This window comes from Sipha flava, unplaced genomic scaffold (assembly GCF_003268045.1).
Source record: "Sipha flava isolate LNK unplaced genomic scaffold, YSA_version1 45_pilon_pilon, whole genome shotgun sequence".
NCBI lineage: Eukaryota > Metazoa > Arthropoda > Insecta > Hemiptera > Aphididae > Sipha > Sipha flava.
In genome coordinates, this window is record NW_020273227.1 from 783,651 (window position 1) to 798,804 (window position 15,154).

The following is a 15,154-nucleotide window of genomic DNA, read 5'->3' on the forward strand; positions in this document are numbered from 1 at the left end:
TATTTAAGAGGATCACTATTAAAAATTAGGATTTTAAAACATTTTAACCGTATGAACAAAATATTCGTGTATAATATTTGCAGCAAACAAAGTATACTTTTTTAGAACTCATTGTAAATTTCCCAAGGGTTAGATATATCAAATTTTAAAAACCATTCTTGATTTTCTTACCCTCGAGGGTTAAGAATGAAATAAAACACATTATTACAACAACTTTTCAATGGTTAACATTTTACATAATAATTAGCCTTTAGTACATAATTACAACAACGTTCACGTTGATAATTAGTAATAAGTAGTTAAAATACACTTATATATATATACTAGTTAGAAACGTTTTAAATTGAAATTGTAAAATAATGTAAGAATATAATATATTATACCAAACTTAAAAATGATTAAATTAAATGATTTCTTTATGAATATTTTAAATATCATAAATATTAAACAAAAATAATATAAAATTGTATTTATTAATTATGTTTCATACACTTAAAAATTATAAAATTATAATTTCACTTAAAGTCATAGCAAAAGAAAATAATATATTTGTAATAACCAATACAAATATATTGTCTTTCATAAATTGGTTTCGAAACAATAAATAAATGTTTAATACGTCGAATCTTGCATTAAAACAAAAAAATAAAATACTAATCTGAGTAGAACGCACAATAAATTTAGATCACGTAACGAAAAAAATTTGAAAACGAAATCAAAATTCCTATACATAAAATAAAAACATAAAGTTAATGGTCATGTAAATTAATAATATATGACACTATAACTATATGACTATTATATGACTCTATAACTCTTTCGATTTTTTTCCTACGTGCCAAGAAGGAAAAATTAAAATATTTCATAGGTAAAACTGGGAATATGTACCGAGACATGAAACATGCCAAATAAAATGCATAATATAGAGAATTATCGTAAATTTACCAGGTGGCATTTTACAATACACGATATATGCAGTGTGATCGAATTGGGGGGCTGTGCAGAGGGACAAAACTCTTCTACGATTTTTTTTTACTTTTTTCGATTACTCCAACTACATTATTTTACTAGAACGGGGAAAAGCCATATTTACCCAAACTAATGTCAAAAATAATTTTTATTAAAATTTGGATTTCAATTTACGTCAATTTTACAACGAATTTTACGATTTATAATATCAAAACTATTTTCGATATTCATTTATTAACACGTTAAACTCCGCTAGTACTATCACTTTATCATTGCCCAGTTTTCGTTAGCCGAAATTACGTTTGGTCGACTAATGACTACGCAGCATGGTTATAGATAGAACCTTGTTATGCAGATACGCAGTACGCGTCGGACATGGCGACCCACGCTTAGCAACATACAAAATAAATAAATGGTTGAAAATTGATTCGAAAATGTGGTAAATATAATTATATTTACGCTTATATATTTTTATAGTAAAAGATTATATGGTGGTTATAATAAGCAACGGCATTGTCGTCATTTAAGGAAAAAAATAAATATTAATGTCTAGTATATACAGTTATAATTTGGTACATACTTTATCTATTGTATGGTTTGTTTTTAATATTATTGATATTTGGATTTTAAATATTTATGTAAATGAAAAGTAACATTCAAAATATACGTAAGGTTTGGTGGAAGGGGTATGGAAGGTGAAGCCCCACACGGGTCTGTATTAAATAATTGCGCACGTAGAACGTAGTTTTTAAATCCTTAGACTGAACTCCTCTACTTATTTTTGCCCAACTCGAGCACTGTATATACGTATATGTACAAATGTGCAAATATTCGTCATAATATGATATTAATACACGTATGATCAAATGATAGCCATCAACGATAACGCGTGCCAAACCATACAAACATTCAGTGAAAACACTCATTATAATATTATTAAGCCGATCGGGTCCTACAACGTAGTACACGTTTAAAAATATATCTATACATATACACGATATAAATATGTTATACTCGTAATTAGTAAATTTGTTAATTGTGGGAAAGGATTTAATTCAAAGTTAAATACAATACTATACATTGTAATAATATTATTATATTTAAAATAAAGTGACTGTCATATTGAAAATAGGACTAAAAATCACACATATTATTGTTTCTATATACCAAATCATGATTTATTTAAAATCAATTAATTTTCTTAAAATATGACAGTTTATCGGTAGACATGAAGAGTGGTGGGATATTTAGATTTTAATATCCCTACCGTACATGTCACTGTGTATAAAATAATTGTATGCGTGTATGCGTACAGACCCATTCACTTGTATCGCAACCGAGATCGCACCGCTTGTGCTATCGTTTTTCTCTGTCTGAAAATATTCAACGACCCGTAGCAACGCCCTCGGGTCGTTTTGAATACCGCACTCGAAGGGATTTGTTAAAATTAACGACGTTTGTGCCATGCGAACCACTGCTGTATACAAACGGTGGTCTCTGCACTCGCCGATAATATCGTAATAAGCGGAACGGCAGCAATTGATTTGAAAAAAATAAGATGAAAAAGTAGCGAAAATCCTATTTGCACTTTTCTATGCTAAATGCTCACTCGCACTCTCGACGGGAAAATAAAGTCGAAGGCGAATTCGTGAGAAAACGATTTTGGTAGATCTTTTTTAAAGACTTTTCGTATTGCACTAACAGTGTCAATTAGAACCGAAAATATTTTCAATTTATTTCGAACAATTTTTATACTATTTTTTAATTATTATTATTATTAATGAAGTTGTAATATGACATACGAACTTGAATAAGTATGCAGATAAAATTCCGTAAACAGCGATCCTGTTCCAACAGTAAGTCACCAATTAAACAGGAAAATAAAAATGTCATGTTTCGATGCCAATTAAAGCGTGTGTGCGTGTTATATACGTTTGTCAGCGCACTTGTTTGTATGAACATGTTAAAAATATATGTATTTCAGTAATTGAGAATATCATTAGTTGTCTTAAATGTGGTGACGACCGAATAAGTTATACGCAAACCAAAAACAAACAATACGTGCAATATTTCGATTTTTCGAATTCGCACGTGGTGAATTCTGATACGAACATTTAAGGCGCGCGTGCACCTTTTTCCACCCTTGTACATAATATTACGTATATATATACATGTACATCGTATTATTGCCCGTTATATACACGACAACCACGACAACGGCGTGTATAAATGTATGAGTATATGTGCATACTGTTTATATATATATATATATATATTATACGCGCGGGTGTTGCCGCTGGTATGACTTGGGCGCGTGTGTAACCATGGTTACACGTTCGAAGGGTGACCAGACAGCTTGCCGATACACCTACCCTTCCTCTTTTACCCTTCGGTCGTCGCTCGCATCGCGGGAACACTATATACCGAAACAGCGTCAGTCGTCAACGCCAACTTAAAATATTCAACAACCTCGCCGAACTGCAATTTTTATAAACATATACGTACTCGTATACTTAAGTGACATTTTTTATTACACTCATTTACACATCACACAAAATCATATACTCGTATTTTAAACACTCGTCCATGTGGACACTACGTATTTGTATGTCGAATTGTTGATATAATAATAATTATACACGTTCAGATTATCTACATTTGTTTTTTTATACAAATCGTGTGTGTGCGTGTGTGTATGTTTGTATATGTGTGATGATGAGGCAAAAAACCTGCATTAATTGCATATCCATTTATAATAAATTTGAATTGTTTCATTTTTCTTTACTACATGTATACAAATAGAGGTAATATTATAGTATGCCTACATGTGTTCAAAATATAGAGTATATTTTATAATTTTGAAAACATTTGTCAAGATATTTTAGCTAAGTACAACCTCTTCGAAGCATAAAATATGCACTTACTGATTCAGGCGTATTTATTTGGCGTATTATTTGTTACTATTCAAAACGTATACGTTTTTTTATTGTAACAAATAATCGGATGTGATGAGTTTCTTGTTTTATTTTAGACATGCTTAGACCGTGAAGGTATGGCCACATATTATTTTATTTAAATGATTTAATAATAAATATATTGATCTCTATTAATCATTAAAATATTTAATCGGCGATGAACGAACATCTACTTCTATGAATTTAGCCTCGGATAAATCTCACAATCTCACACATTTAGTGTCATGTAATTGTGATAGAAGTATTAATAGATTCAATTTATCATAATTTGACGATCCCTCTCTCTAAAAAGAATGGATGGGATACGTTATTGACGAGGGTACAACTCCATCCGTATATTATAACCAAAATTATAACCCCTCTAAGCCAAAAGTCCTCAAACGGTGAGTGTATATAATTTTGTACGCGCGTGATACTCGTTTGTGATATGCACACTAAGAAAAAAGTTACTAATAACTTATGGCGTAACTACTAAAAAAGCATTAGTACTTAATAGCGATGGGGTGCGACGTATAATTCCCCATAGAATAATGTATAAAATGTTTTAAACCGTTTGCTTTTAAAAGCATTGTTGCTGGTAATCAATTTGGTAACACTGGAGAAAAAAAAATGTTTTTTTTTTTATTTTATTGGCTTTGTAGTTGCATTGTTTATGTTTGGTTTCTTCAATAAGAAATTACAAAAACATTTATAGATAGATATTTTAGATTTACTTAGTGAAAAATCATAATAATAATAATAATAATAATAATAATACAAACAAAGGAATGCATTGTCATATGAAACAAATGTAGTGTAAAGAATTTAACTTTAAAACATTTTATTTTTATTTTGTATTATATGAATGATTTAAGTAAAATATTTTATATCATCAAACACAATTGTAAAATATAAATAGTGCAACCATAATTATTAATGTTAGCTTAAAAATTCAAAAATTAGTTTCTATATATCTCGAAAAATTTGTTATGATTAATTGTATGTAATTTTTGTTCAGTTTCTTTTTTTTTTTTTTGTAAAATATTTTATTAACATAGTTTTTCGTATAATTGTTATCTTAGGTATGGTGTGTTAGTTGTTTAGTATATTATTATTATATTATATATTAAAAAATACATACTTTCGTAACAAAAATATATTCCTATTAAATATAATATAGATAATAAGCAGTTAAGTTACAAACAGGAAGAAAGGAAAATTATATAAAAGGGTAAAGAAAAATCATTCAATACTTATATGGTCTGTTTGCAAAGCCGTATCAAGGGAGGGGCGAGAAGCACCTACCTACCGGGTGAAATTTCTGAGAGGACGCAAAAATGAAATATTCATATTTTATGTTAAAAATTGAAACGATTAATGTGGTATATTTAATTTACAAAAACTTCAACATACTTTATATTAGTTGAAGCAATTGTTGAAAATAATATCTAATAGTTATAATATTTTTTAATTAAAAATTCTCGAAAATACAAAAGGGCAAATTTTAAAGTTTCACCTCGAATGCATGATTTGATTACTACGGTACTACCTGTTTGAAATAAAACATTTAAATATATTAAACTTGAAATGTTAAAAATAAAATAATCCATGTATATTAGATGTAACAGCAAGTAGATTTATATTTATAAAAAAAAAAAATATATTTTGTTTTTATAAATTAAAGATTTTAGATAGTATTGATTGATTTTCTGTTAAAATAGTATAATTATGAACAAATAATAAGACCACTTGCATTAAAAATCATATTAAATCATATTAATTAATTATTTTAGTAAAAATTATAACATTTAATACTGAGACATTGTGTCTTAACATCGGTATAATTATTTTTTAAAGAAAAATTCTATAGCAACCATTGCAACGGTTTAATCAAAGTTTCTAAGATGGTGAAGTACAACAAAGATCTAATCAGAGTACACGAATAATTTTAAAAACTTAATACCTTAAGTTTAACTTTTAACCAATCAACCTTATTATGAGCAAAACTTGACAAAATTCAATCACACTTAATAAATGTGTATTGTAATAAAAAAAATATTTTAAAACTCATGCTTAGTAATTTTTTTTCTTCAAAATATAAACAGATGAAATTCCTATTTCAAACTATGTGAATAGTCGGAGGAGTAAAGGGTTGAGTAAAATAGAATATTTTAACATTTAAAGTGTATTATACTTACAGACAATTTAAATAACAATGCGTATTATGATATAGTTTATTGATAAAGCATAAAAAATATTATTTCAGTATGCATTATTTCATAATAGTATGTAATCTTATAAGGTAGGAGCCAAAGAAAAAAGTCACATCAATCATAATCCGTATAAATAAAAATAATTGTTTACTAAATTTTCAACTGTGTAAAATAAAAGCGAATAAATAAATTTACAATAATTTTCTTATTATTACAGTAGGCTAGATTATGCTATAGCAAGATAAATAATTTTATTTACTCAAAGAAGTGTTGAAAAATGTCTCTAGATTATAAAAACAGAAATCTTGTTTACCTACATTAATGGAAATTTTACTTTTATATGAATTATTAAATTATACTTAGGTAAACAAAAAATAAAATGTTACAATCGAAAATGCAAATAGTTTAATATTATATTGTATAACTTGATGATTATAAACATTAAAACAAATGTTAATTTTATTTTCTAATGAATAATCATTCAAAATCGTTTAAAAAGTTTATTAACTTTTCAAAAGGTTTATTATGATATATTTGGTTCAAATTGGACAGTTTAAATAAACACTAATAAAATGTAATAATTATGTCCAGTTGACAGATTTTAATAATTATAATACCAACTACATTTAGTAAATTTAAATGCAAAGAATTTTTCTGAAATCTCTAAAAAATTTCATTAAATATTCATTGACTAAGTAGTAAAAAAAAAACTTAGGATGTTAATAAAATACCATACCATATTATGTACAGCAGGTGGTTTAATTGGATATATCCATAAATGCATTAAATTTTATTATGAAATTCAAATTAAATTTACTCCTTATTTTTCCGAATAAAATTAATTCAAAACCCAATACAATTGACCTTATAACCACATTTATTTTCACCCTCTGCTAACAAAATAGGGTAGTGCTAATAGAGAGAACACAATGAACAAATGAGTCATAGAAAGCCTTTATATGACGTCGATTCAAAAATAATATGTAGAGGAAATCAAGGTCTCCTTTACTCTTTTTTATTAAATAGACACAAAATCCTATTAATTTTTAAACCTTACACTCTATACATTTTTCAAACACCTGCAGATTAAATAATGATCATTATAATTATTGAATTATGGTTATACTAATATTTTATATTAATTTTAATAACTTTTCATTAAAATATATTGCCAATATTAATTATTATAAATTGATGGATTTATTAAGTAACCTAGAGAATGTATGCTAATAAAAAGGTTACCACAATATTATAATTATAGTCATACCTTTCAATTACCTATACTTGTTATTTTTTTTTAAGAATCACAGTATAAAAATAATATATACCTAAATCTAAATAATATTATATTATACATAAATTCGTAAATATATACAATACAGATTTATTCAGGTAAATAAACAGTTTTGATTTTTACATTTTTACTGGAAAATAAAACATACTTGTTAAAATTAAAATATTTTAACACTAAATGTGATACATAAAATAAAATTATACAATTATTTTTCTTCTATAAAATCACTAAGTAGTTGTAATAAGTTCTTTACTTTTTGTTTTAAACTAAAGTATAAGTATAAGTCAAAAAATTGTAAACCATTGTTGAAAATCGTAGATAAATTAGTAATAAAATAAAAGCTGATCATAATTATAATGAAATATAACATATTTATAAAAATATATAATATCTATACTTATAATTTTAAAATACAATACAATAGTAGATGTCAACTACGAATCCAAGATATTTTATAAGGCATGAGCAAGATATGAGTCATAAAAATTCATAAAATTTGAAAAAGTACACTAATTACTCTTAAATAAAAAACCTATTAGTCATATTTTACAATTTTCATAGAAAGTATTTCACTTTTCATAGTTACTTAAAAAATAAGAAATATATAACAGAAATAGGATTTTTCATCTATACATAGTAAATTACTTGAAAATTCAATGAGTATATTAAAATTTTATAAACCTTTTAATATTAAAGACCTAAATTATCTTTCATACTAGTTAATTTATTTTCATAAAAAATGTACTTATTCTTAATAAATTATTTTTATAGTTTCTTAAACATAATATTTCTATAATTAAAATATTCAAAAGAACAATGAAACTGAATACGATCCAAAAAATGTTTTCTAATTAACCGCAATCAAATAACAACATAGAATAAATATTTTGTCGGATAAACAAATAATTGTTGTAAGAAGCGAGCAATCCAAAATATTAACATAAAAAATTATACACAAACCCAGTTTAAATAAAATATTCAAACTGCACCATACTAATTGTATACTATTGAAAATCACTTGGAATAATAACCCAAAACTACGTCATCTCGTGTGGGTTTACAATTTCTAACTGTTGGCCTCAAGGGTATAAAGCGTTTTGAATGTTTATATTGTATTATTATCGAATTATTATAATATGTTCAACACGTTAATAAATCGTACAACACGTTCTAAGGGTATTATATAACAATTAAGTATATGTACACACATAATTAATTATAAGTGAAATAATACTTCAGATAGCACAAAATGTATGTGTTTTTAGAAAATTTTGAGGTACGCACGTTATAAGTATGGAGTTTAATCAACTAAAATATGAATATTCAACGGAATTTGCATGAGAATTTAACATATATAAGTTAATAAACTGCTTATTTGCGAATATATGTTCGTAATTCATATAACTTTACATAGAATAAACGATTGTATAATGACTTCAATAACGGTATTTGTAGTGTAATTAATAATAAACAAGTAAAATATTTATGAATTTCAAGTCGCGTCGGAAATGGGGTGCAACGTCTAATGTCTAAAAATAAACCTACTTACGATCATCATGATTAACTAGTTGAATATTACTTATTTAAGCGTGTACGATGCACATATTTCAAGAACAGTTCTGAACTAAGTGGATTTTTTTCAACGGGAAAAAAAATACTATTTACATGCACCATAACGCCGTTGCTCGTTACACCCAAAAGGTTTTAAAAGACGCATTTAGGTATTTTCGGATTTCCGTCGTCGTTGACTATTCAACAGTCACTCTCATTTGTGCATGTGTGTTTACGTGAGTGCATACACACTGTTCTCTTCATATCCGTATAAATACACGAAATATACCCGAGTTCCGATTACTTCCTCTGTAGAATAAGCTCTCTACCACTTTGCATCTTAAACGGAAGCCAAAATCGATAAAACATTTACCCCGTAAGCACTGTACGCAGTTCGTAAAGTCCGACAAATATTACCTCTTTGTCTTATAAAGCATACGCAAATATTCGTATAAACGGCAAAGGCTGTCTACTTAACGCGCGGCCATATACTCACATGTGCGTCTCATATACAATAGACACAATCAAGCAAACAATACATCGTACACAATGATAATAATAATAATATCCTTTTCCTATTACCATGTTCAGCAATCGGACACAATGCTCTTCTCCTCTACACTGCTGCGGCTCATCGTCCTTATATCCTACCTAAGTCCATTATTCCGTTCCTCATAATGCGATGTGTTTAATTTTACCCGGTATTGTTCCTATAGGATGACAACACTATGTACTACGATGACGTTGACGGGGTCACTCAGCACATGAGTGTGTAAAATGTCATAAATATGGTGGCTCTGCATTAAACTCGTGCGTTAAATGATAATTTACAAAAATATACATACAATGTGTGTGCGTACGAACAATTTAACGAAAACAATGTCTACACCAGGTGCACTGTCTACAATATAATTTTACATTACATATACAATTATTACTCATAAAATTTGTATTAATGGTATAAGCTCGTTATTGATATTGTATACATTATTGTTTCGATTTTGTTTTATTCAAGATCTGTCTTTGTCATTTTAGCGCCAATAACTGATTTTCTTATTTGATACTTCAAAAATTAAATTTTACGGACGTGTACAAATTTACCCAAGAATATATAAATATATAAACTCAGTACACAACACAGAGGACGCTTCTATTTGTAGTATTATAGCCGACACAGTCGATAAACCCGATCAAGAAAAATAAATTGTAGCATCTTGACATCCGGTCATACATTTTTACTGGGCGTAACGGATTTCCAATGATGCCGAAAAGCTCTATATTATTGTATCCACATATTTCCATACTTTTTTTTCTATTCGTCTAAATTGCAGTGTTCTCCTTTTGCATGGAATGATTTAATGATGCACACGCGATTTCGTTAATCACAACTGAACTATTTTAACGTTAGTGTTAACTTCAGATAATTACGAAATTAACTATGTTAATTTTTTAAATTACATGATGGCATAATATAGTCTATCACCCTGTTACATTTTTATCATTTTCATATGTATATCAGAAAAAATAAATTCAACAGTGAAAGGGTTAAATGTAATTTTTATACTTGTGTATTTTAAAAATTAGATAATATTTTATAATTATTTAATTTTATATTAATGTATATAAATCTATAGTTGTATTAATCTTTATTTCTAACTAATAATTTATTCTAAAAATTTTAAATAAAAACTAAATATTTGCGTCTCATCATAATAATTAATTTATTATGTTCAAAAAGGATAAAAGACAATCGGTTTCCAATAAAATATATAGTATAACATAATGTTTTTATTCTAAAATATCAGTATTTTTACAATTATTCTCAAAAATCGCTAATAGAATGAATATTCAACAATACATTTTAAAATCAGTCTTATAACTCAAAATAGCAAAAACTGGTATCTTGAAATTTTATTGCTTTTAGTAAAGCAATGTTATGTGGTTAGGTCATATTTCTATAAATTATTTTAATTTTAGTCCATCATTATGTAAATTTGCATTGAAATTAATTACGCACAATGTCATTCAAATGTTATACTCGTTCGAATGTATTATACACATATCACGGAGAATGTATACATAAATAAAAAAGAAAGTATCATGAAAAATATACGTAATAAAGTGTTATTATAAATAAAGTCTAGGATGACTATGTAAACGCCATACTAATAAAGTAATTACATATACTGATGACATAGGATCGTCGTCCAGTGCTTAAAAAAACACACGCATGCCAGTTTATTCAATTAAAAAAAATTTAAATTAAAAAAAATACTAAGTACATTATACCAGAGCCAAATACAAGTTCAACCGCGGCTCAGAACCGGAAGACAGTATCGCGTGCCTATAGTCAGAACATAAACTAAAACACCACCTGGCCAGTAACCAGGTACAAAAACGGGTGGCTCCGTAAGTAGGAACCGGTTTCACACCATGCACACGGCAAGTACGACACTTCACAAATTTTAAATTATATATATATATATATATATATATTATTTTGTGCACTCAACATTTATTTATTCTTTTACACCTGGTAGTAGTGGTGTCCCTGTGATGTATTATTTTCTCAGATTACACATGTGTTTTTGAAAAATACCGTTCCTTGCTTTATTGGCAGGACATATGGTCTGATTATATTGTCACATAGCTGAAAACAACATATGCACGGGGGTATGTTTGACTAAAGCAATAATAATAATTATTTCAGACCAAATATGCGTGAAAGAAAGAGTGAAAGATAGTTAAAGGGAGAGAAAAATTATAAAGCAGGAGAAGACTCATAGCGGACGACTAAACTAGGAAGACGATGCGGTTTTTTGGTCCAAATTCGGAGTGAACCGACGATTTTAAAAATAGTGCATGCGAGGGTCGACGACACGACTTGCCGCCACCACAGTCGCCGTCGTCGTTGGCCAATGCCAATGAAAACACGGACGTGCATTATTCGTGTCTTCGTGAAAAATACAAATGCATATGTAATATATACACACGTTTTGCCATACTGTACAAATATATTACATTATGAGACTTAACTTTTTTTTTTTGCACCGGCTAATATTAGAAACTACTACTGTTGTCTATTATATCCTCCAAACCATTCTCCCATGGAACTGATAAATCTTAGGAAGTCCTCTGTTTCCACTAAACGATCTGATCACGAAAACAAACGCATTTATGTATACCATACACACAACCCATATACCCAGAGAATAAACGTTTAAACACACACTCTTAAATGATTTAAAAATATTATATAAGACTAAGCACTTACCAAGTTGTCACGTGCTCTTAAAAATTTCGCAATAGTTTTACCTAGCTAATTGTAATTAAAAGTTACGACGGTTCTTAGGGCAATAATTATCCAATGTGTATACTTCAATAAATCATAATATAAGAATATAAATTTAACACGTTCAGTAACTCATATACTTAAAATCAAATCATGATTCAAAGTATAAACTAAAAAATTAATATATGTCAAATGTTTGTTTCTATTACTGTTTATATATAATTTATATAACATATTTAAATTAAAAATATTTTTTTATACAATACCAGTATATTTTATTAATACTATTAATGAAAACTTAGTTTATAGGTTTTGAAAGTTTTAACGGTTATAGACAAACGCATTCCATGTAATTTAAATTGTTCGAAGATTTTATCTAAATTCATTTTATCGATAGTAATAGTTTTTCTTTTCAACTGGTATACAGTCAAATAAAATAATTTTTAATTACGTTACGCATATAAAGTGTGAAAAAGATTATTATTTTTTTTGTGGATAATTTTTTCAAATATAAAATTTAAAATCTCTACAAAAAAATAAAAATACAATAATGTTTTTGTATTTTTATTTAGGCAGCTCGTCAAGGTTGGTAAAAATAGTATCAAAGATACAAGGGGTCGTCATATGAGTAATACAAATAAATGAAGGAGTATAGAGAATAAATTACTTTTAAATGGCAACAAAGGACCTCATGATATTGTCAGAATTAATCGTTGCATACGATCTACATTTAAGAACATAATATAATAGTTACGATAGTTATTTGTCTCTAATTCTAAATAAAATATACAAATAAAAATGCTTCATAATTAAAATGGCATAGTTAATCTGATAAAGACTATACAAACTAATTCTTGTTTATGAAATTATGTACGGATTTAATTTAAATTGTACATCGAAAAATATTCTTCGTAATTAAAATTAAATACTCAAAATCAAGTATGCCAGAAGTAATATGCTTAAAAATGTAAAAATAAATAAAAACATTTAAACATTTTAAACAATAGTTTAGAGAAACTGAAAAAAATTTAATTAATACTTACGAATTACAAATAAACTTGCGAAATTTATAGAGATTTTCGAGGAGATTTTTGAATAAGTTTAATGAAATTAAAACATTTTAAATAATTGCAATAATAACGAGAAATAAGTATAATTCGAAAGATACAAAAGCAATGTATGCATAGTAAAAATGTTACCATAGAAAATTCGGATATAAATTAAATCAAACAATCATTCTCGTGAGAAGAATTTCAGAACTTATTATGGAATTAAGAATACAAATCGTAGTTAAAAAAATTAATTAATGAGGTGTATAGGTTAATAATTGTATCCGCTAATAGATGAACTATTAAAAATTACAGATATTAAAATGTAATTTCATGAAAATAATACCGTCGAAAAGATCTGATGAGAGAATTTCGATTACAAAATAAAGACTATTGCATAGTAAGATTATAACCGTATATACTATATATAGGATACACGCGTACAAAAGAACAGTATATATCAAATTAACGCTTTCCAAAAGCACATTTTAGACCTGTCTGTATTTGCACATTATATAATAAAAAAAATATTATAATTATGTACGGAACTCAAACTAAAAACTAAATTGGTCCTTTAGCAAAACTTTAAGGTATAACAAGGATAAAAATTAAATCTCGTAGAAACTTCTCAGTCGAACGCGATAACGCAAATAATAAACTGGGAACGCAATACCATATATACAGAAAACGACACTAGATTTATGTAATGCAAGGTATTCTTGGAAAAATTCGTTTTTGTGATTAATAAAGAGTTTCCAAGAATAATTTTCAATATTTTACTCTGCTTTTGTGTTGAAAGCTCGTTTCGTACTTAAATTATATTGCAAGGACTAATTTAGCGAGCAGTCGCTGACTTCACATTTTAAACTAAACAAATAAAGTGTACACATATATTATACATATACGTTTCGAATGAATAATTCATAATAAAAATAAAAATTAATTAAACATTTTTTTATATTAATTAATATATTATCAGTTAACAGTAACAACTCAAATATACAATATATCAACATTTTTAACTTTAGATTCAAGTCATCATGATTATGCCGTTATTGTAATGCAATACCCATTCAAACAGAGTCACCCAGACAAAGAACACCCTCCGAATCAATCTAGATTTTCATTCGCAATCGTCACCGAAATCTATACAGGTCTCCGGTTAATACCCGATTGACGTACGTACGTAAACAACCACGTCATGTTCTACGTCGCGTTACTGCAGTATGGTATTACCACGCCACTACCGAATAACAATAATGTCTAGACAGTTATGTTTATTTGCTGATCAACGGTCGTCGTCGCGCGCGATTATTTAAATCAATATTTATTAACGGAAAAATTATGATGCATTATTCAATCGCCGTCACTATAATTCGCTCAGACCTCGCACCACGAGTAGAATTAATTTATGCGTTTACATATAGATTGGACGATAAGATCCTTTCGACAGATAACCCTTTAAACCCCATGAGATAAATTAACATATAAAATGTGTACATATCGTTTTGCACAATATGTAAACTGTTCAGTATGAATCACATAGGTGCGACACAGCGGTGTAAGCGAGTATAAACACCAGTCGTCGGTTTGCGATCTCGTTAAAACGAATCGCAACTGGTGTGGCAGAAAGAACTCCCATCTGCTACCCGGAGAAGGATATGAGGGGGTAATAATTTTAAAAGTTAAAACGTCCCACGCGGAAAACCGCCGCGAAAAGTTTTGTCGAACGTCCGGGGTGGAAAGTATGCACACTAGTGTGCGTAAAACACCGCAGTGCACAAGCACGCATAATATTATACATAATACTCTCTGCGGCGTTTGTCAATACT

The 15,154-nt window shown here is 27.8% G+C and overlaps 1 protein-coding gene across 1 annotated transcript in view; it reads right to left on the reverse strand.

Moving 5' to 3' along the window:
* LOC112689594 (protein tincar) overlaps positions 1-15,154 on the reverse strand; it is a 48,426-nt gene that overhangs the window by 32,608 nt on the left and 664 nt on the right. The gene's annotated exons all lie outside the window — the stretch shown is intronic.